Source organism: Alligator sinensis, unplaced genomic scaffold (assembly GCF_000455745.1).
Source record: "Alligator sinensis unplaced genomic scaffold, ASM45574v1 scaffold188_1, whole genome shotgun sequence".
NCBI lineage: Eukaryota > Metazoa > Chordata > Crocodylia > Alligatoridae > Alligator > Alligator sinensis.
In genome coordinates this window covers 2,458,299-2,480,621 of record NW_005841903.1, presented here as the reverse complement: position 1 = coordinate 2,480,621, position 22,323 = coordinate 2,458,299, and positions in this window count along the sequence as shown.

The window sequence follows — 22,323 nt, the reverse complement described above, 5'->3', positions numbered from 1 at the left end:
CGCCGCATCGCATTGCAGGCTTATGTTCATCTTGTGGTCAATGATGACCCCCAAGTCTCTTTCTTCCATAGTGCTAGCCAACATAGCACTGCCGAGCCTATAAGGATATTGCGGGTTTTCTTCCCAAGCTGGAGAACCTTGCATTTATCAGCGTTGAACACCATCAGATTCTCATCTGCCCACTTGCTGAGCCTGTCCAGGTCAGCCTGGATCACCCGCCTGTCTTCTGGTGTGGATGCTTTGCCCCAAAGTTTGGTGTCATCGGCGAACTTGGCCAGTCCGCTTCTGACTCCAGTGTCCACATCATTAATGAAGATGTTGAACAGTATGGGTCCAAGGACAGAGCCTTGGGGGACCCCACTGGTCACAGGACACCATGATGAGTGACTTCCATCAATTACTACCCTCTGGGTCCGGCCCCAGAGCCAATTTTCCAGCCAGTGGATCATGGAGGACCCAAGGCGACAATTGGCCAGTTTCTTCAAAAGGTGATCATGGGAAACCAGATCACTGGTTAAAAGATTTTTTTGTCCTGATTTATGTGTATTTGTGTCATGTATATGGAGACAATTGCATAGTAGCTCAAAATGCAGTTTTACTTTTGTATATTGCAGGGGATGTGGGGGAGTATGGCTGGGTGTGTGTAGGTGGGTATGTGGTTTGTGGGTTGTATAGAGGGGAGGGTGTCTGGGGGGGTATGGGGGGGCATGCATGTGGTGGGGTGTGTGAGGATAGTAGTGAGTGGGACCCCTCCCAAAGACCCATGGATGTGTGTGCAAGGGGTGCATGTGGGAAAGGGTGTGGGAGTGTGGTGTTTGTGGGGGTGTGATTATGTGTGGGTGAGAGTGTAGTTCTGGGGTTTACAGGGGAGGGTTTGGGGGTAACTTTTCCCCTGCACCAAGCACACACTGCCCTGCCAGCACTGCTGTTGCTGCAACTGTTTAGCATGAGTAGCCAAGTCTACAGCAGGTGCAGCATGAGTCAAGGCTGCATGCAGATCCCCGCCACTACTGTGGGGCTGGGGTCAGCAGCTGCCACTGCCTGGGCTGCCTAGAGAAGCAATCCAGTGCAGAACTGCCACAGTCCTGCTGTGTGCCCAGACAGTGTCAGGACGCACCACCATGGGATGATGCCTGGGCCAGATGGGACCAAGAGACCCGCTGTGGACTGGACAAAGCCCCTCTGCGGGCCGTATTTTGTCCACCCCAGTGTAACGTGTAGCAAGGCCCTAATATAAATGTCTTGTTAAACATATCCAGTTTTGAGAACACTACAGATCTCTTAGTCTGTCTTGACCCATAATTGCTTGGATGTTTTGCGGGATGAAAAAAAATGACTATGTAAAGGAATATACCAAGTGGTGTTTGGTGTGTTACAGGAAAATGTGAGCATGATTTTCTTTGGAGTACAGGAAACAAGTAGTCCTTAAGGCAATATAGGAAAATCTAAGGGAATAGCTTGTAGCTAACCTTTTTCCCATATCTTATTGATTTGTTATTCCCCTGAAGTATCTTATCATATACTCTGTCAATTCATATTGGAAACCATCTAGACAAACAGGCCATACTGTCTCATGGTAAAAGGGATGTCAGAATTGATAGTGGCAGGAGCCATCTAAGAACTGTAGATTTTTAACTTCCTGTACCATTGACTGGTCTTTCCTATATATTAGTTCTATGCTTAGCACCGTGCGCCTGTAGTTTGTGGACATTGTCTCAAAACAAATAATAAAATATATAGATTGACTGAATTCTGTCTCACAGAAGTAAGATATAGTATAGTTGCTCTGGTAGTGATTACCAGGGGTCCAGATTTTCTGTTTCCCACGGAGAAACAGAAACCTCCCCATGGATTTTCCCTTTTAACCAAGCAAAATGTAAATTTTTCATTTTAACAGAGAAACATGGATTTTCCACTTTTACAAAGAGCTCTCTGTAGGCTGGCAGAGTTTGCAACCTGCTGGGCTCCGTGCTCTGCTCCACCACCTCCCACAAGTGGCAGCTGGGGTTTGGGTGCTGCTGCAGGGGCAGGAGGCTGCAGACTAGAGCTGTGGGAAGCTTCAGGTGCTGATTTGATTCAGAGGAGATTTGGCCCAATTTGATGGCCGAATCTCCAAATCCGAATTGAATCAGGGGACTAATAAAAATCAATTCAAAACTCTCTGAATCTTTGGAAAACATTTGGAGAGCTTCAATGATTTAGGCAGTCCCCACCCACTGCAGCAGGGAGATGTAGCTGGACTCTGAGCTGGTAAGTAGGGATAAGTAGGGGCTGGGGGAGGTGGGGCTGGGAGAGGAGAGAAGGGACCATGAGGGGACTCCTGCCAGGCCCTCTCCCTTGCCCGCACCCCTAGCCACCCCCCGCATTGCTGTCCTGCCCACCCCAGCTCCTGGTTCCTTATAAAAAAGCCCCCACTCACCAGGTGCTGCTAGGCACGGGGCTGATCCCCACTGCCCCCAACTGCCCCACACTGCATGGGAGCTCTGTGTGAGTCCCCCACGCTGTCCCTGCCCACCCCCAGCTGCCCCCCCACCCCAGCTCAGGCCTTTTAAGAAATAACCCCCCCCAAAAAACCCAGAACTCACCAGCTCCTGCAGCGGCCTCAGGGCTTCAGGGGGCTTGTGCAGAGCCCCCCATGTGGCATGAGGCACTGAGGGCCAGCAGGGATCATCCTCCTGCTGTGCAGGAACTAGTGAGTGAGAGGTTTTTTGTGGGGGGGTTCTTAAAGGGCCAGAACTGGGGTAGCCAGAGCAGCCATGGGATAGCAGAGGGGGTCAGGGGCCATGCAAAGTGGGGCAGTGGGGGACAGCAGGGATTGCCCTCCCCCACCTGGCAGCACCCAGTGAGTTGGGGGGGGTTCAAAATGCTGGGAGCTGAAGCAGGCAGGGCAGCCATTGCCAGGCTGGGAGAGTGGGTGGGGGATGGATGGGCTTGTGTGATTCGGAGATTTGGTTGAATCGATTTGGGACAATGATTTGGATCATAAAATTGAATCACTGTCCCCCAAATCAGCTGAATCCAAAGCGAATACTGCCACTTTGCACAGACCTACTGCAGACCTGGGTCCCTATTGCCATACCCCTGGCAGCTGGGGCCCCCCTCTGGCAGGGCTGGTGTGGTCAGGAGACTGTGAGTGGGGAATAAGTGGCACCATCAGGGCTGAAGGGAGCTGTGGTGGGGGTGAGAGACACCAGAGGGCAGGGCTGAGGGGCTATGTGTGCGGAGTGAGAGGCATCAGCAATGTCCAGAGGGCTGTGGGTGTGGAGAGGCACTAGCAGGGCTAGGGAGCTGTGGGTGGGGAGCAAGGGGCACCAGCAAGGCCCAGAGGGCTGTGGGAGGGGAGTGAGGGGCACCAGCAGGGCTGGGGGGGCTGCTGTTTGGGAGTGAAGGGCCTCAACCTGCGTCCTTGTGAACAAAGGAGGAAGGTTGAGCTTTGATTTTCTATGATAAAAAACCCCAAATCAAACACCAAAGTGTATAGGTACTTAGAATTTATTTTATTATAATGGTTAACGCACTGGTAGGCTTCCAAATTGCTTAAAAATTGTAAAACTATCAATAAAACGGTGTTGAATTGTTACATACATACATACATACAGATGTATCTGTATATATTGGGCCTGTGCAAAGCAACTAGTATTGGCTTTGGATTTGGATTCAGCTGTTTCGGGGCACAGTGATTCGATTCAGTGATTCAAATCACTGTCCCAATTGAATTGCGTTGAATCTGATTTGGAGATTCAGCTGCTGCTGAATCTCTGAATCAGCCAAGCCAGGCCCATCACCTCCTCCCCGCTCCCCCCGCCCCCTCTCCCACTCTCCCAGCCTGGCAATGGCTGCCCCGCCCACCCCACCCCAGCTCCTAGCTCTTTGAGGAAAAAAAAGCCCTGACTTAGCGGGTGCTGCCAGGTGGGTGGGGTGATCCCCACTGCCCCACACTACATGGGGGGTTCTGCATGAGCCCCCCACCCTGCCCTGTTGCTGTTCCAGTCCTCCCCACAGGTGTCTCACCTGGGCCAGCTCCGGTCCTTTAAGGAAAAAAAAAGATAAAACCCCCAGACTCACCACTCCTGATGGTGGAGGGGTGATCCCCACTGCTCCACACTGGCCCGCAACATGTGGGGTGTTCTGCACAAGCCCCCGAAGCCCCAGGCTGCTACAGGAGCGGTGAGTCCCAGGGCTTTTCTCGGGTTTTTTTTTTCTTAAAGGGCTAGAGCCAGCCCAAGGGGACCACCCATGGGGGGGGCCCAAGGAGCAGGAGGGGGGTCGGGGGGCTCGTGGTAGAGCCCTCCATGCAGCATGGGGCAGTGGGGGGCAGCAGGGATCACCGCCTTGCCTGGCAGCACCCGGTGAGCACGAGGGCTTTTCTTTAAAACTCTGGGAGCTGGGGCAGGTGGGGCATCCATGGAGGGGGCTGGGGAGTGGGGGGGCTGGAAGACTGCCAGGGCATGGTCCCTTCCCCCCTCCCCCAGCCTCCGCTCCTAGTACTTACCAGCTCGGAGTCAGCTGCAGCTCCCTGCTGCAGGGGGCAGGGCCTGCCTGAATCATCAAAGCTCTCTGAATGTTTTCCAAAGATTCGGAGAGCTTTGAATCTATTCTGACCTTTACATTGGTCTCCTGATTTGATTCAGATTTGGAGATTCAGCCTCAGAATCAGGCCAAATCTCCTCCGAATCAAATCATTACCCAAAGCTTTGCGCAGCCCTAGTATATATGTATGTATGTATCAATTCAACACAATGTTTTATATATATAAATATTAGTGGCATTTCATTTTAATCAGGGATTTGGGGGGGTTTAATCAGAAAATTGGCAATTTTTGAAATCAGAGAATTTGTGATTTTTAAACAGAGAAAACCAGGATCCCTGGACCAATGCGTTAGAGACAATTCAACCCAACATGTGACTTGTCAGGTGCTGAATTGGGTGGGTTATTAAAAGACAGAAATTATAGGTGTCCCAAGATAGCAGAAAACTCTCTTTTTAGTAGAAGAGAGGTTGAAGTAGTTCAAGAGAAATAAGCCTGAACCTTGATCTCTTGAATTTGGTCTATGAATACCATGATAAAACAGGTAGGTAGTTTCAGGTGTTACCCCTTAAATATTTCCACCATCGCTTGGGAAGAATAATTAGGAACATATTCAATCAGTCAAAAAAAGAAATCTTACTAATTCATCTAAATTTATACAGCCACTGTATGTATCTGAGTTCAGTTTTATGTAATGAGTCACAATTCTGTGTCTCCTCTCCATAAAAAGATCTTGTCACAAACCCAGTTTTAAAGTAGCAGAACAGAGAAAATGAAAGTGGGTAATATAGCCTATTTTGTCTCCCTTCTGCAGCAGCTGGGTAGTAATGGATCCAAGTACAGTATAAGCAACATGTGGGCTCTGCCTTCTAAAGGTTGATTGTATCTTTGCTGTTAGGAGAGATCAGTGGCAAATTACTCTGTTTTTGGATCAAAATGGAAGTTGAGGAGGAATCGGACAACTTGGCTACATCCACATGAACATGGATGTGTGGTTTCCTGGGGACAACTAGCAGCAGGACACCTTATGCCGCCACTAGTTATCCCTGGGGAACGCTTGTGCCATGCGCACTCTGGTGCATGTCAGGTTACCCTGGGTGGGGTAGGGGAGGCTGAGGCCAGCACTGGGCTGGCCCCTGCAGCTTTACCTTGAGTCCTGGAGGCCTCCTGGGGCCATTTAACAGGAGAATGGTTGAGATTTTTTTTTCTTTTTTCTTTTTCTATTCAGACAGCAATATAGTACTTGGAGCTGTGGGTTTTACTTCAGTGAGGATAAAACTACCTGAGAAAATGGTCTCTCCTGAACCATTTGCCATCAGTGAGCTTTTGGATCTCAGTGAAGCCCTTTCCCTGCGGGTTGCAAAGGATGAAGGCGAGCTCTTTATGGATTACTCACTTATCAGACCTCTGATGTCTGAGCCTGTAAAATATGATCTATGACCAGTGGAAAAGTAGCAGAAGATTTTCATGGAAGTTCCAGAACTGCCTTCACTGTAGACTATAATTGCCCAATAATGAGAACCCTACTCTCAATTCCTTTGCACAGGGTACTTTTTTCTTCTTTTTTTTCACAATGTGAACAAAAACAACTTTCTTGGTAATTAGTTCAAAATGCTTTGAAACAGGAGAAAATGCTATCTTAAATCTATTTTCCCATTCTCATAGACCTGAATGTCTCCATACAGTTTTAAGAATTCTCTCTCCTTTTGACCCTGCTGGAGATGATGGACTTCATTTTGCTGTTGAGTACTAAAATGCAGTCCCCACTGGCATCAGATCCCTTACGTAATGCAGATTTTTTTGAAGGAAATAACCACACCGTCTTAAGGTTAGTGTGTTTTTTGTTTTATTTTGTTTGAATTATTTTTTGAATATTCATATAATTGTAGAACCATATCATTACACAGGAATTGGTAGACAAATTCCTTACAATTAAAAGAAGCATCTTCAGCTAAATTGGCTTAGTACTCTTGACAGCAGAATGGCTCTACTTGATTTACCTCAGTTGAAGACCTGGCAGCAGATATGGAAAAGAACTGTTTGTCTCTCTCTCTGCCAGTGCAGCTCCTTAGCACATATTCTAGTGATGTATCAGGATGTCTTCCATCTCCCACATGACAAGACTCTCTTTGTTTCCCTTGGATGATGATTGCCCAGTCATAAATCTCACTAGTAGGGAGACTCTCCTAATTTTCAACCTAAATTTTCCCCTTCTCAACTGTATCATAAAATTCCTAGTGAGTCCCTTGTAGGCAATTCTTCTCTCCTATTGGTGTATTACACCTTTCAGATACACATTATCATTTGTTGCTGGTTGTTGAAGAAGATTTTCATGGGAGTTCCAGAACTGCCTTCACTGTAGACTATAATTGCCCTATAATGAGAACCTGACTCTCAACTGCTTTTGCACAGGGTACTTTTTCTTTTTCTTTTTTTTTACATTGTGAACAAAAACAATTGCTATATTGCCACCAGTGAAGCCAATGAAGTGCCTAGAATTAATTCCTAAATGTACATGTACTGGATATAGCCTTATCGTAGAAAGAGGGACCTCCATTCCTATTCCAAGAAATGATGGTGGTTCAGCCCTTTTTTCTGTACATGGTGTTCCACTTGCACAAAATTTAAACTTTCCTGTACTCTCTGGGGACACTCAACATAGGAGTAAAACATCAGTCAAGAAAGAATAACAAAGACAACTGAACTTAGAGAGAATTCCCTATCTTGCCTACTTAGGCACATGCTGTCACACAAAAACCTAACCTCATATCATTTGTTCAGATAAACCTAAATAAATAGATAGGCCATGATCCCTAAAAATGAACAAACTCAGACTCTGGTTATATGACATAAATGTATACTGGTGTTCTCTGCCTTTTACTGAGAGCAGCTGCCTCAGTCCCTCCAACTTTTACATCTAGAAATTGAGCAAAAATGTCTCAGCTTCTTAGATGGTATACACAGAAAAAAGCAGTTCCTATGGGCTATACTATGTCTCTGAAGCACTGGCTTGAATTACAAGCATTAGCGAAGCTCAAGGAAAGCCTCCACCTATTATACTTTAGAGAGGAATAAACTGTCCTTGAGCTACATGCTGTACCTACAGCATGTTGGGCTGTGTGGAGCCTAAGCAGTGCCTTTAACTCTAAAAGACAGTGTATGTGGAATGGATAAAGGACATTACTTTTATTATGCTTTAGCCCATGAACCACCATAAGTCAATGTCACATTTGGACTCTGAAGAAGCAAATTAACAGTCTAAACCATATACAGTCGTATATGCTCAAAGTAGTACTCTGAATTGAAGTTGGTCAACCACTGTGGTCTAGGAGAAAAAATATGAAATGTTCTGTTCATGGCCCTTGCATTTTTTGCTGGCTGAATTTCAAGCCGTTTTCAAGTACTGCACTAAGCAGAGCTCATTGCAGTGGTGTAATCTTAAAAAGGTCTATGCAACTGTGGTAAAAGATATTACCTTCTGTGCAGAAGCAGATATAGTGCTTCTAGGCAAGGACCTAGGAACAACCAAGTGCCAAAGACTCCTAGGTCGCATCCATCTTGTGCTGTTGCTACTTATTCCTGGGGAATGCCCATGCCACACACCCTCTAGCTCATGGCAGGTTACCCCAGGTGGGGTAGAGGAGGTTGGGGCCTACAACTGTGCTGGCCCCAGCAGCCTTATCTGGGATCCTGGGGGCTAGGGAAACTGCAGCTGTGGTGCTCCTGCAGCTTATAGCCTGACCAGGAACTGGAGCATGGCTTTGGCGGGCCAAGCTCTGATTTTGGGCAGCATGCACTGTGTGCATGTATGCCACCCCACTTTTTTCTGTGTGGGTTTTTTTGACCCCAGGATCTCCTGGAGTCCAACCCCCCCCCCCCACACACACACACATGCACATTGTAAGGTAGCAGTGCGGTAAATGCCTGAATGTGCAGTGTGTGGCTCCACAGACGGGTCTGCAGCACCATGTACCATATGGCCAAACTCGTTTGGATGCAGCCCTAGTTTGCAAACCTATGTGCCAATAGGCAAGGATCTTTCTCTCTTAATTCTCCATATTAATAGTGTCTTAAAAGAGATGAGAGGTTGGAGAGAGACTTTGCTGCACACTCAACAAAAAAAAATCTCTCTCACAATTTGATGTTCTTACTTCTCTGATTTGTGTTTTCCCCCTGACTCTTAATGTCTCCAGTGACTTTAATTTGACTTTTCTATGCTATGCATTTATGAGGACCTATTTTTGTTTTTGAATATGAAACTGTCCATGAGGCAGGTTTTCCCAAACAGTTGCAGCTCTGAGTCACCCTGAGTCAAATATTTTTAGCAGTGAACACTTGGCTGGATCACAGACCCATGGAAAAGATGTATTAAGTCATCTTATCCAGCTCTCTGCTAATGCAAGATTGTTTCCTACAGGACATTTCCTAGGACTTTTTCCCATTTGATTTAAATAAATAAAAGGTGATTCTGTCCTGCCCTATAAAAGCAGTATTCTTCAGTCTAGTGTGTAGATTCTACCAGTGGGAATTTTTCCCTGATATACATAAAATCATTGTATCCATTACTCAATCACATTGAAAGCTGACTTCTTACCAGAATAGGATGGTATCGTGAAGGAAGGGCAATACTAAAAAAGATGGTCTTTCTCTTTTGTAATGTCACAATATTTCCTCAGTGTCAGAAGTTTTTAGCAAGTTGTGCTAATACTTGGAATACTGTCTGCACTTATTTGAAGTTTAAGACTTTCAGCACTTATGGGAGGGGCACCATCTTGGCCCAAAGATCAATAGCTCCACCAACTTCTATAAGGCCAAGATTCCTTATGCTAGACTGTGCATCCCAGGTTTCAGGCATTCAAACTTTGTGGCCATTTTCTAAAATGATTACCTGTGGTTTCCCTTAACAGCATTGCCTACTGCTCATTTCCACAATGCATCCTATCTTTACCCTGAAATTTCACTTTTCTAGGCACAGTATTTATTTGAAGGCTATTATTTAATCCAAGACTATAAATTTGCCATAGTATTGGAAGCTTTATAAATGTAATTACCATTATCTTTAGTGTTTATCAAAATTTTCACAGTGGAAAGAGCCAGTTATTTCTCAATGATATATGATTTCATAGTCCTGTTTTTTGCAATGGAAAACATAAGAAAATTCTTTCAAACTATTTTACTGAGTATTTTTTTAGTGGCCACTTTTGTTGTTTTTACAAAATAATAAGAATTAACAAATTTCAAGTCAGCAGCGTTCCAAAACAACTTAGGGTTTCCACTGAACTCTGGAGAAATATTCAGCTGCTGAAGATTGTGAAAATTCAGTTTCCCCTGTAGCTTTAACTTTGATTTTCTTCAAGTTTGGCTGAACTGGAAAAATAGGATTTTTTAGCTAAAATAGAAAACAATCATCAGGGACAGAAGCCTCCCATGAAAAACTAGGCTAGCACAAGGGATATATTAGGTATGTTCACTCTTTTTCATTACACTGTCTTCTCTCTCTCGTTTATTCCAGATTTTCACTGGATATGTTTCACCTGATGTTTGCTCTATTTTTACTCTTAATATTTTTCTCTCTACCTTTTGATCCTGTTTTTCACTCTTTCTCCTACGTGGCTTGCATGCTCAGAGATGCTTAGGTTTGAATAGGACTTTTGAACTCCAAAGCCCAAATGAGTTCAAATTAGGCATAACAAATCTCAATCTTCTCTGATGATAATAATGGGCCAGATCCTTACCTGGCATAAATTCAGGCAGCTTTGTTCTAAATATGGGGTTACAGAACAGTGTTTGTACTGTATTCAGTCACAAAAATAAGTTAATTGAATCCTGTTGTGTTACACTAACAAGGGATTTGGCCTGGTATGTTTTTAGTGCAGATTGCTGTATCTATTCCAACCAGTGTCAGATTCCCTTTCTCCCTTGTCAGTTTTATTTGCTCTAAACTCCAATAAGGAATAAGAGGTCTGACTTGCAGTCACAAGGGGTAGAGTTGGATGTAGGAGCATAAAGCAGTGCCACGTGTTTGACTATAAAAGCACTATGCCAAAATATACAATATACAGTCTACCAGTGGCCACATCTGGTACTCTTTCTGGTTGGTTCTGCTGGTAGCTGAAGCAGCTCATCTTTCAGCTCTCATTCTACTCATATTTGTCTCCAGGTGACTCAGAGCAAGTTTGCAAATGACACCAAGCTGAGGGGAGTAGTAGATATGCTGGAGGGTAGGGCTAGGATTCAGAATGACCTAGACAAATTGGAGGATTGGGCCAAAAGGAATATCACAAGGTTCAACAAAGACAAGTGCAAAGTCCTGCACTTAGGATGGATCAATCCCATGCATCAGTACAGTCTGGGGGCTGACTGGATAGGCAGCAGCTCTTCAGAAAAGGACCTGGGGGTTACAGTGGACAATAAGCTGAAAATTATGATTCAACAATATGCCCTTGTTATAAAGAAAGCTAATGGCATCCTGGGCTGCACTGTCTTGCCAGCTGGTCAAGGGAAGTGATTATTCCCCTCTTCAGCGCTGGTGAGGCCATATCTGGAGTACTGGGTTCTCTTTTGAGTCCCTCATTACAGAAAGGATGTGAGCAAATTGGAGAGAGTCAGGTGCAGGGCAATAAAAATGATTCAAGGGCTAGGGCATACGTCTTATGAGGAGAGGCTGAGGGAACTGGGCTTATTTAGTCTAGAGAGGAGAAGACTGAGAGGGGATTTAATAGCAGCCTTCAACTACTTGGAGGGGGGTTCCAAAGAGGATGGAGCTAGACTGTTGTCAATGGTGGTAGATGAGAGAACAAGAAGCAACAGTCTCAAGTTGCAGCAAGAGACTTTAGGATACATATTAAGAAGAATTATCTCACTAGGAGGGTAGTAAAACACTGAAACAGGTTACCCAGAGAGGTTGTGGAATCTCCATCCTTGGAGGTTTTAAAGACCTGACTAGACAAAGCTTTGGCTGAGATTATCTAGTTGGAGATGGTCCTCCTTTGAAAAGGGGGAGTGCGCTAGATGACCTCCCAAGGTCCCTTCTGTGGCAGGACAGTAGGGAGTGCTACTATGCTGAGCTACCCACCTCACTGTACCAGGCCCAAAACCACACTTCAGGAGTCTCCCCTGTGCACCTACATCTGACCAACTCAGTTTTTGGAGCACACCAGCAAGCCTGAGGTAATGCTGCCACCACCTGGGCACTGGTCTCTGTTAAGGCCCTGTGAAGCCTGTGGTACACAGACCCTGCAGACCTTGAGGGTGCTTAGCCCACCATGGTATTTCAGATGCTTCTTTTAGCCTGAAGTATTCAAAAGTAGCCTCCTGAACTGGAGGAAACTAAAAAGACAAGCCCAGCTTAGGTAACCAAGCAAAGGGAGCTATAAAGCTTTGTCTTTCCCCTCTCCCCACAGACATTCATAACTAGGCATGCTGAGCCAGATAGCTTTTAATTGATCAGAGAGAGAGAGAATGGGGGAGGTAGAGAACAGGGGAAGTTTAAGAGAATAACAAAACACCTTAAGCAGTACAGAATAAAACCAAGTCTCATTCAATATTGAGTTCAGTGACCCTTTTAACATGTGACTAAAAGTCAGTTAATCCTAATATACTAGCTAAGTTTCCATATCTACTCAAAGTATAATTATCTGGAGCTACTCTCCAGAGGTCCAAGCTTTTCTGTGTTCCCAAAATGATTGCCTGACCCCTGCTGCAAGACAAAGGAAGAGCGAGCTCCCCACTCCCTGAAAAATTTATTTCAGGCCAGTCACCTAGGTGACTAGGTTGAAAGAAATCAGACAGTGTGGAGGCTGAGCTGTCTCAGTACAGATGTGGGGCAGACTGAGGAGGATTTCTTCATACCTTGCAACCCTCGTTTTCTATGAGAGACAATCTGGGGCACAATGGATCCTTCTCCACTCCCATTTCTAAGTCTCATTCCTTAAATAAATTGCAGTAAGGCCTTAAATTGAGGGTTTTCAAATATGGAGTGAGCGTACTATTTATTAATTTTCACTAATTATGATATTCTGCAATACCAACCCAAGGAACCCTCAATTCCTATTGCTGCACAAATACTTTGTTGCTATCTCATAGATGAAGAATCACATTTTGGACCAGACTCCATGTGGTATAAATGAATGCAATTGTGTTGAAGACAAAAGGCAAAAGCTTGAGGGACTTGTCTTTTAGATATCAAGCTAAGTAGATAATTCCTATGGCCTTCTAGCCATTGATAATCATCAACTACAGTTGCAATTGTTCAGCCCTCTGGACTTTGAAATCCAACACTAAATTTCTGTGGTGCCAGTGGCTCAACGTGAGAGAGTACCAGGGGAAGATGTATTATGCTTTATGAGAAGACTTTCCTTGTTCAAGTTTCTAGAAATTAAGGCTTAAGAAAACTAGTAAGGACTAGACCTCTCAAACATCTTTTAGCTAATTACCTGATTGTAATTACTTTGAACTGTACCTTGGGCCTTTAATAGCCATCAACCAGTTGTAGTTTAAAGAAGGTTCATTTGTTTTCCTTACTGTGCCCCAAGCCGTACAAAGACTTATTCACTTGTCTAATATGAAATCAAAGTGGACTACTTGATTGCACAAAATAAAGGGTATCTTTTCAGGAATTGGGCTGCTAAGATAAAGCACCTCTAAAAAGAAACAGTATAGTATGCCCTGATCACTAATGAAATGCATGCACTTGGCTTGATTCTGTGTTACCCTGCACCTGGTAGAGTCACACCACCTGAGCAAAGTGGTATAAAATGCTACGGTTCGGATTCATTTCTTTGTGCAGCGCTGAACCTGATGGAGTGTTGATCTATGAATAGGGCTAGTAGGTGCTACAACACTACAAATAAATAAAAATAACATTCTGTGCTTTTTGCATCAGTGTAACCAACTATAGAAGATGCAGGGCAAAAGAGAATCATGGACCAAGTACTCCAGTCCCTGCATGTTTACAAAAGCAGTTTCAGTTCAATTGAGTTCTGTGTGGGGTCAAATCCTGCTTGCAGGCTGACCATGTGTACAGAAAAAGTAACTCAATTTGCTTCAATAAAGCAAAGTGCGAAGTTACTCTAGATTTACCTGAGGTAAAAAAGCAGAATTTGATTGATGGTGACTGATGGAAACCTGGTGGGACCCTACCCATGACTAGACAATACACATTGAGGGCTATAGGTTGTACAGATGGGACAGAGTAGGGACAGAGTAGGGAGGGAGGGAGAGGGGGGATGCTCTCTATATTAAGGAGCATTTGATCTACCCTAATCAAAATGGGATCAGAAGAGGAGAAAGTTGAGGTATTGTGGAGGAAAGGGACTTGGTGGGGGGGTGGGGGGTCTGCTTCAAACCACCACTTCAAGAGGAGGAGCTAGACTTGGAATTCTTGAGGCAACTTTCAGAGGCCACATGGTCTAGGGACGTGGTTGTCATGGGGGACCTAAACTATCCTGATATCTGCTGGGAGGAACAGTCAGTTAAATCCAATCATTCACATGGGTTCTTAACCTGCATACAGGACCTTCACTTAATGCAGCAGGTATACAGTCCCACTAGTGGGAATGCTTTACTGGACTTAGTGTTGGCTACAGTGGATGACCTGGTAAGGAAGCTGCAGATTCATGGTCACCTTGAGGGCAGTGACCATCAATTAATTTAATTCACCATATGGCATAGGGTAGGAAAGGTAACTAGTAGGGAGGAAGTGCTTGACTTTAGGAAGGCTAACTTCAGTGTATTGAGGAGTTTAGTCAATAAGGCACTGCAGAATAGGAGTATTGGCGAGATGGGAGTCCAGGAAGGGTGGTCATTCCTAAAGGAAGCAATCCTTCGAGCGCAGAGGGAGATGATCCTATTGCGAGGGAAAGGAGGGAAAGGGGCCAAAAAACTTCCCTGGCTAAACAGAGAAATCCAGGGGAGCCTAAGGGCAAAAAAAGAGGTATATGGGCAGTGGAAGTGGGGGAAAGCTACCAACGAGGAGAATACCTACTTGGCCCACACTTGTAGGGAGGCAGTTAGAAAGGCCAAAGCAACTATGGAGCTGAGGCTGGCAATATAAATTAAAGACAACAGAAAGTCTTTTTTTAGGTATGTAGGGAGTAAAAGGAAAATGCAGGGCAGCATAGGACCCCTACTGAATAAACAGGAGCAATTAGTGAGACAGAGGGACAAAGCTGAGCTTTTCAATGAGTTTTTTTCCTCAGTGTTCCTGTACAAGGGTTAAGATAAGTCTCTTAATGGGTTCTTAGATGGCCATCAAAGGGACACCAGCCTACCAACTGTTGATGCTGACTTGGTGCAGAGTCACTTGGATGGACTGGATGTGTTTAAGTTAGGAGGCCTGGATGAGCTGCATCCAAGAGTACTAAAGGAATTGGCCAGTGTCATAGCAGAACCACTGGCATGGCTGTTTGAGGGCTTATGGCACTTGGGTCAGGTCCCAAAGGACTGAAAAAGGCCCAATGTGGTCCCTATCTTCAAGAAGGGGAAGAAGGAGAATACAGGTAATTATAGGCCAGTCAGTCTTACCTCTTTCCTTGGAAAAGTCTTTGAAAAGATTATTAAGGATCATATTTGTGAGTCCAATGGGAAAAATAATGCAGCAGGGCAACCAGCATGGATTTGTAGCAGGTAGATCATGCCTGAATAATCTGTTTTCATTTTATGACCAGGTCACAAAATGCTTAGACGCAGGAGTAGAGGTGGATGTCATTTACTTGGATCTTAGGAAGGCCTTCGATACAGTATCTCATCCCATTCTCATAAATAGGCTGTGACTTAGATGATTACACAGTCCGGTGGGTGGCAAATTGGCTTGGGGGGTCGCACCCACAGAGTCGTAGTAGACAGGTCGGTATCAACCTGGAAGGATGTGGGTAGTGGGGTCCTGCAAGGCTCAGTCCTTGGACATGTACTCTTCAGTGACTTCATCAGTGACTTGGATGTGGGCATGAAGTGAACTCTGTCCAAGTTTGCAGCTGATACTAAATTGTTGGGTGAAGTGAACACTCTGGAGGGTAGGGAACAATTGTACTCCGACCTGGACAGGTTGGAAAAGTGGGCAGAACACAATAGGATTCAGTTCAACGAGGACAAATGCAGAGTGCTGCACCTAGGGCATAAAAATATCCAGCACACTTACTGGCTGGGAAATGACCCATCAGCAGATGCATGACAAATAGATCCAAGGAGGGGATACTTCCCCTCTACGCGGCATTGGTCAGACTGCAGTTGGAGTACTGCATCCAGTTTTGGGCGTTGTACTTTAAGAAGGATGTGGATAACCTCGAGAGGGTCCAGAGGAGGGACACTCACATGGTTAAGGGTTTTACAGGTCAAGCCCTATGAGGAGAGACTAAGAGACCTGGACCTCTTCAGCCTCCACAAGAGAAGGCTGAGAGGTGATCTTGTGGCTGCCTACAAATTCAGTAGGGGGCACGTAGCAAGGAACCGGAGATACTCTGTCAGTTTGTGACCCTTGTTCCTTGTTACTCCAAGAGGTGCCCTGGTGAACAAAGAGCAGATTTAGGCTGGAAATCAAGAACTTCTTCGCGGTAAGGGTGGCCAAAACTTTGAATGGGCTTCCAAGGCAGGTGGTGCTCTCCCCTACCTTGGGGGTCTTTAAGAGAAGGCTGGATAGGCATCTGGCTAGGGTCATCTGACCCCAGAAATCTTTCTTGCCCAGGCAGGAGGTCAGACTCAATGATCTGTTGAGATCCCTTCTGATCCTAGCATCTATGAATCTATGAAATAACATTAAATATATATTTTTAAAATGTTAATCATTCACTAATTTATTATTGGATACCTTTAGAAAAGAATATTCTCCATATCTTCCAAATGAAAAAATAATACACACAAAAGTGACAGCAAGAGATTGCAAAACATACTTAAACACACCTTTCACTGCTTTTTTTTTTAATAAAGAAGGATAAAAACATGCTTTGGCTGCACTGCAGTGTAACAAACTTCCTACAGAATACAGACCAGATAAGACCAGCTCTGTATGCAGGAAAAGTGTAATTAGAATCTTTGACATGAAGTGAAAGCAGTCATTTAGAAATCGTGAGAAAGTGTTAATTTAGCATAAATCTAAGCTTCCAAAAAATAAAATAAATATTATCAGGAGTTCATAATGTGGTTGTTTTTGAGGATCATCTGACATTATGTAAAATGGAGATAATATAGAGATCAGAGGAACTGGTTGTCCTAGTGCCCTGCCTTTCACCCCTCACATCAAGCCCTATTGCACATTAAGCTTCTTACAAGTCTTCTGTATTTTTCAGAGGCTGGTCCTGTTACAAATATATCTCTGCCTTGTAACATCACAACCAACTACTTCTTATAATGTAAGCCTCTCAGACCTCAGCATTCTGTGCACTGTATTTATAAACAATGGGAAGAATAAAAAAAGATTTCAGGAATGGTCGTGTGCAAGACACTAGATGAAAAATGTCAATTACATTATTAGTATTCTCATTGTGCTCTACAAATAGAATTAGATTTTTTCTTTGTAAATAAAAATGTGTCAGAGACCTTGCTGGGCAATTAGAGGTCTTTACAGTAAAGAGTGAGAAATGCTTACTAGACTTGGGAATTTTGGAGAACCTTGATGGAAATTTTTTCTTTTCCCAGCTTTCTTCTCTCCAGCATAAAAGCTTCTGCACATTATGCAAAACATAAAACTGTGTAGTCCTAAATGTATAGACCTGCCACAAACTAGTCTCACCCATTCTGAGTTAAAAAACAGATCCCATATGGACAGGACACATGCCATGCCATATTCTGTTGGGGAAGAGATGGGTCAAGAGAGATTTGGTGGGAGTTCATGATCCCCACCTCCAGTTCTGCAGTGGTAAGTAACATAGATCATCAAGTGGCTATTGTTAACAAGAAAGTGATTTATATAACAAGTTAGGTAATGAATAAATGTCAGTAAGTGATGCCGTATACATCTGTCCAAAAATGCAATGGAATCCTAGGCTCTGCAATCTCTCCTTTTGATGATGGGGCTTCCCTTTAATGCGGGACTGCTAGGGACAACTACCAGCAGGAGGAGCTTTGTCTATGAAGATTGATGGGTTGATTGATTCCACTATGAATCAGGACAGATAAGGAGAAGGTGCACTGTCATGTCACCAAGAAAGCAGACACTGCTAAAAATCATAGCATATAACTAATAAATTATCACTGAATTTTCACTGACTACACACTTACAGCTTGATTTTCTCTAGTATGGCTACATCTGAATTATATCTAAGTAAGAGGAGAAATCTAGCCCAAACTCTTTATCATGGCCAATTTCCAAATTTTGATTTTGAATGAAAAAAAATTGTTTTCAAGTATTATATCGGTGGGTGGACATTTTCAAAGTTAAATGATGATTTTTTGCAAATTTGTTCATGGCAAATGTTCCCAACTTTCAGTCACATATAATTGTCAGGTGAGTATGAATTTCTTTTTAGATTGTTCAGCACTGAAGTGAGGGCTATTTGCTTGCCAGATTTCAAGCATCATAGTATTTTTTCAGTTATGTCTGGCAGCATACATCCTCTGAGAAACTCGCACTCTATACAGTGCCTTGCCTTGCAAGTATCATCCCAGAGTCAGTGGCTGCATGTCACCCTGGAACTGAAGTCCCACTGCCAGTAATGAGTAATGTAAAAGCAACTGGAGGGAAGTTGATAGGACAAAAAGAATAGGTGATTTGTTTCAAGATTTCTTTGTGGGAGCAAATTTCATACTAGTAAAATCATTGTCTAATATGATTAACTTTAGAGTGAGGCTGTGATGAAACCAGATGTAAAATAACACTGTAAGTTTTGGAAGTTTTAGTTAAAAACAGCTAGTACTTGATCCCTATGCTTGACTAGTACTTGAGCCCACAAGGGCTCAGTGCAAGAGAAATAGTGTCCTTTGTTATACAGAAGGTCAACCTAGCTCATCTAATGGTCTTTATATCCATTTCTCTTCTTCCCCAGTGATTCCACTATGAAGACTTGTTCTATTATTTGCATGCCAACTCTATGTGTTTTTGACGCAATAAACTCATAGTTCTATACCCCATAGAAAGAGAATGGGCTTTAATGTTAATAGCAACAGTGTAGTCTGAATGTATCTAAGAAATCTAAGAGCAGGAAATAGCAATGAGTAATTGTAGTATCTTTGGACAAATATTGACATTTTATTAGTGCCACAACAAATGGTATTTCTAGTACTGTCCTTATAGTAAGCGTGGGGGAAAGAAGAAGGGAAAAATAATATAGGGAAATGAGTGATAGAGAGAGAAGCCTTGCCTTGACTAGGAAAAATAGTTAAATTTTGGCCGTGTTTAGCTAGCATGTCTTCAATAAGCCTGACTTGAATTTATTCCCCTTTCCTAATCAAGACAAGTCCACAGAGAAAGGGCAGAGACAACTGACAAAGAGAAAGAGAAACATTTTACAGAAAATAGTTGTTTATGGTAAAATGGTAAGTTGTTTAGGGGGTGGAGTGGATAAGAGGAGGTGGAGTTTTGAGGAGGATTTCAAGTCAGGGAGAAAATATCAAAAACATTTCTGAATGTTATTCCTCTTTCATTTTTTCTGTCAGTGCCTTCATGACCTCCCATTCCCCTCATCTACCCTTTTCCCCCCCAAAATAATAATTTCAGTTTCAATATTGTTAACAATTTTTCCTCTCCCTCTCTATCCCTCCCTTCCCCTCCCCCACCCCTCTCTCATTTCTAACCAGAAACTTCCCCCACCCTCACCCCCAATTTCTGTCTATCAAATATTGCAGCCGCCACATAAAAAGATATGTCCAGGGGAAAAAAGCTTCAAATATTCAGCTTCCCATAAGTGGAAAAGGGCCAAACCTAACAGCAGATATGTCAAAGGCTTTTTGCTCTATTTAGAACAAAACATTAGTGTTAATTGATAATGGGCTGCCCCTCTACAACAACAATGGGTAATTTCCTTCTCCTTGTCCCTGGAATCTGGCTGGTTTTCAAATGCCAAACTGGACACCCTTGTGTTGGAGATGCACAAAAACATACGTGCCACTGCTGATCTATCAGCCAGATATGTTGCATCCAGATTGCTTGACTTTAGGTTCTGTTGGAAGTGGGGCTGTTAAATGGGGAAACAGCCCACAACCTAATTAAAAAATGGCATGTTTCTCTTTCCTTGACCTAAAAATCTCCGTAGATTCGTTTTTTTCTTTATTAAGCTCTCTACTGGATCCCTAATCTACTGAACTTGGAGAACTTTCAATAGGGGATGTTCTTTTTTTTTGTGGGGGGGGTTAAATATTTTAATTATATTATTTCCCATTCCAGTATCTGACCCAGCATTGATTTTCATAATTGTTTGCTCATTCAAATAACTGAAAATTGTATGTTTTTTTACGTCTGAGTTTTCTATTTGATTTTTTTGTTTCTTGTTCGGACTAGATTTTATAAAAGAATGGTGGGGGAGGGGAAATCCCAGTAATTATTCAGTCAAACATCTTTCAGCAAGTGAAAGTGTGAAGTGTTGGACTTCCTGCAGCTTTTCAGACTCATGAAAAACCAAGTTGGCATTTCTGATACAGACACAGATGTCAGACATCTTGTGAAGGGAACCAGCATGCTGTACTATGATTTACTTGGCAACACAGTGCAGAAAAAATGGAGAAATTGGTTGGCTCTGGCACAGACTGTTGATTTGAATGCATGTCCTGGCCAAATAGTAGTACTGCCTCTGATTACATTAGCGTTCATCTTCCTTCAGCAGAGCATTTTGACTCTTATGCTCCACCCACCCATTCCACACACATTCCTCATTTTAAGCTTTGTCCCCTGAAGGCCTTTCTTTCTGATTTTCTTAGATATTCAGAAAGTAATACTTAAGAAAACTAGTAAGGACTAGAGGAGAGAAATTTAAAACATTTTTTGAACATATTTGTAAAAAAATGAATTAAAAAAACCCCAAAATATATTACTTGACCACAAAATGAAGAATATATATATTTTTTTTAATTGACTGTAAAACCCCTAAATAGTAGTGACTGTGGCCTATAGAGATCGGGAAGCTTACCTATGAGGTTTAAGCTAAGAGAACTTCCATTTCAAATGCATACGTTGTGAAAGGTCACGCACAGAGTCAGTGGTAGAACTGTGAAGAGTACTCCAGCGTCCAAAGTGTCAGGCAAGATTCAAAATACAGGGGGGAGGAGGGCTGAGTCCCCTGCTAAGAGATGAGAGCCTCCCATAAGCCCCCCAATAATAGACAAGAGCCCCCAGCCTGCCCCACACCTTTCTAAGCAGCTCAGGCGGCAGTAACGGTGGCGGCTCCATCCAGCTTCTGGCTGCCACCGTTGCAAACCCCCAAGAGTCAGAGTGTAATTCGAACCCTGGTGCCAGGATAAACCAACAGGCCACAGTGATTTGGATATGAATCACTACTTCATCCTTTAAAATGTGCTAGGCCTATTTTCTCTCCTAATTTGCTTCTTTGTTCAGCAGCTGTGTTATACTTTTGTTTGCTGTTGTACTTTTTGTTAGGAATCCCATAAATGCCTTGGCTTCAATTGTGCCTCATAGGCATAGGTTCACAATGTCTCTACAGGTTCTCAAAAAGATATCAGGCCTACTACGATTCCTGGAAATGAGGTTCTCCTCTAAAACAGGGTCTGAGAAATGGCTTTCTGTATTTCTACAGCTCTTCAGTTTCCCCAAGGCAGATATTTTTTTAACTTAACGATAAATGGTTGTTTTTCCTAGTGGTACAGCCACATCCAGGCTCTACAAGCAAAGCTGATTTTTATTTTAGTGCTACTAAAGATTCCACATACCCATTAAGGCCATCACCATGTCTGACACATCTTATTGTCTTCCCATTGTCCTTTGTGACACCTCTGACCCCTTATCTTCAGAGGCCCTAAAGAGCTGTATGTGATTGACAGATAAGTGTAATGACATAGGCTAAGTGAGGCAGAAGCACTCTAAGTATCATACTTTACTCAAAGTGCTCTGGGGTATTTTTACACTTGCCCTGCAATGCAGTGCCAAATGCTTTAATTAGCAAGTTACGCTAATTAAGAGCACCCACACATCACACGTATCAGCGTCTCAGCATGTCCCAGTGCTGGGAAAATGGTAGCAGGGTGCTTTGAGCTAAAGCTCATTGAATATGATTTATTTCAAAGTGCCCCACTGCCATTTTTTTCAGTGCAGGGACACATGGGGATGCTGATACACATGACGCAGAAGGCTGCTAGAGCATGTCAATTTCCACTCCAAGACACTGGATTTCCAGTGCAACAGAGAAGGCTTCCTCCATGTCTACAGGAGCCCCTAGGTTAGGCTGGTGGAGAACAGATCAGACATTCACTGTTTGTTGGGGGTGCTCAGGGCCTGCCTACTCTGGCAGAGGCCAGCAGGCTGGGCCACACAGCCTCCCAACACCTTGTTGGCTTGGGTCTTGGGGAGGGGAGGGGAGAGGGGCAGCTGGTCTGGCCCCATGCAATAAAGGGGCTTCATCATTCCCCCAGCCCATCCCAGCCTCCGGACAGTTGCAGTTTGTAGCCATGTGTGGCTTTTCACTGTTCAGGAAACTAGGGGTAGGCAGGGAGGGGAAGCCTCCCTGCTGTGCTTGCCTGGCCCACTCCCCCCTCACCCCACAGGACCCAAACCGGCAAGCTGAAGGGAGCCCATGCATCAGGGGGCTCTGTTCCCCCACCCACCTGTCCCTAGCTCCTGGCCTTCTGCACAGGCCCATCCCACACCCTCAAGACCTCAGCCAATATGTGCAGCAAGGGGGCTTGGTTCCATAACCTCC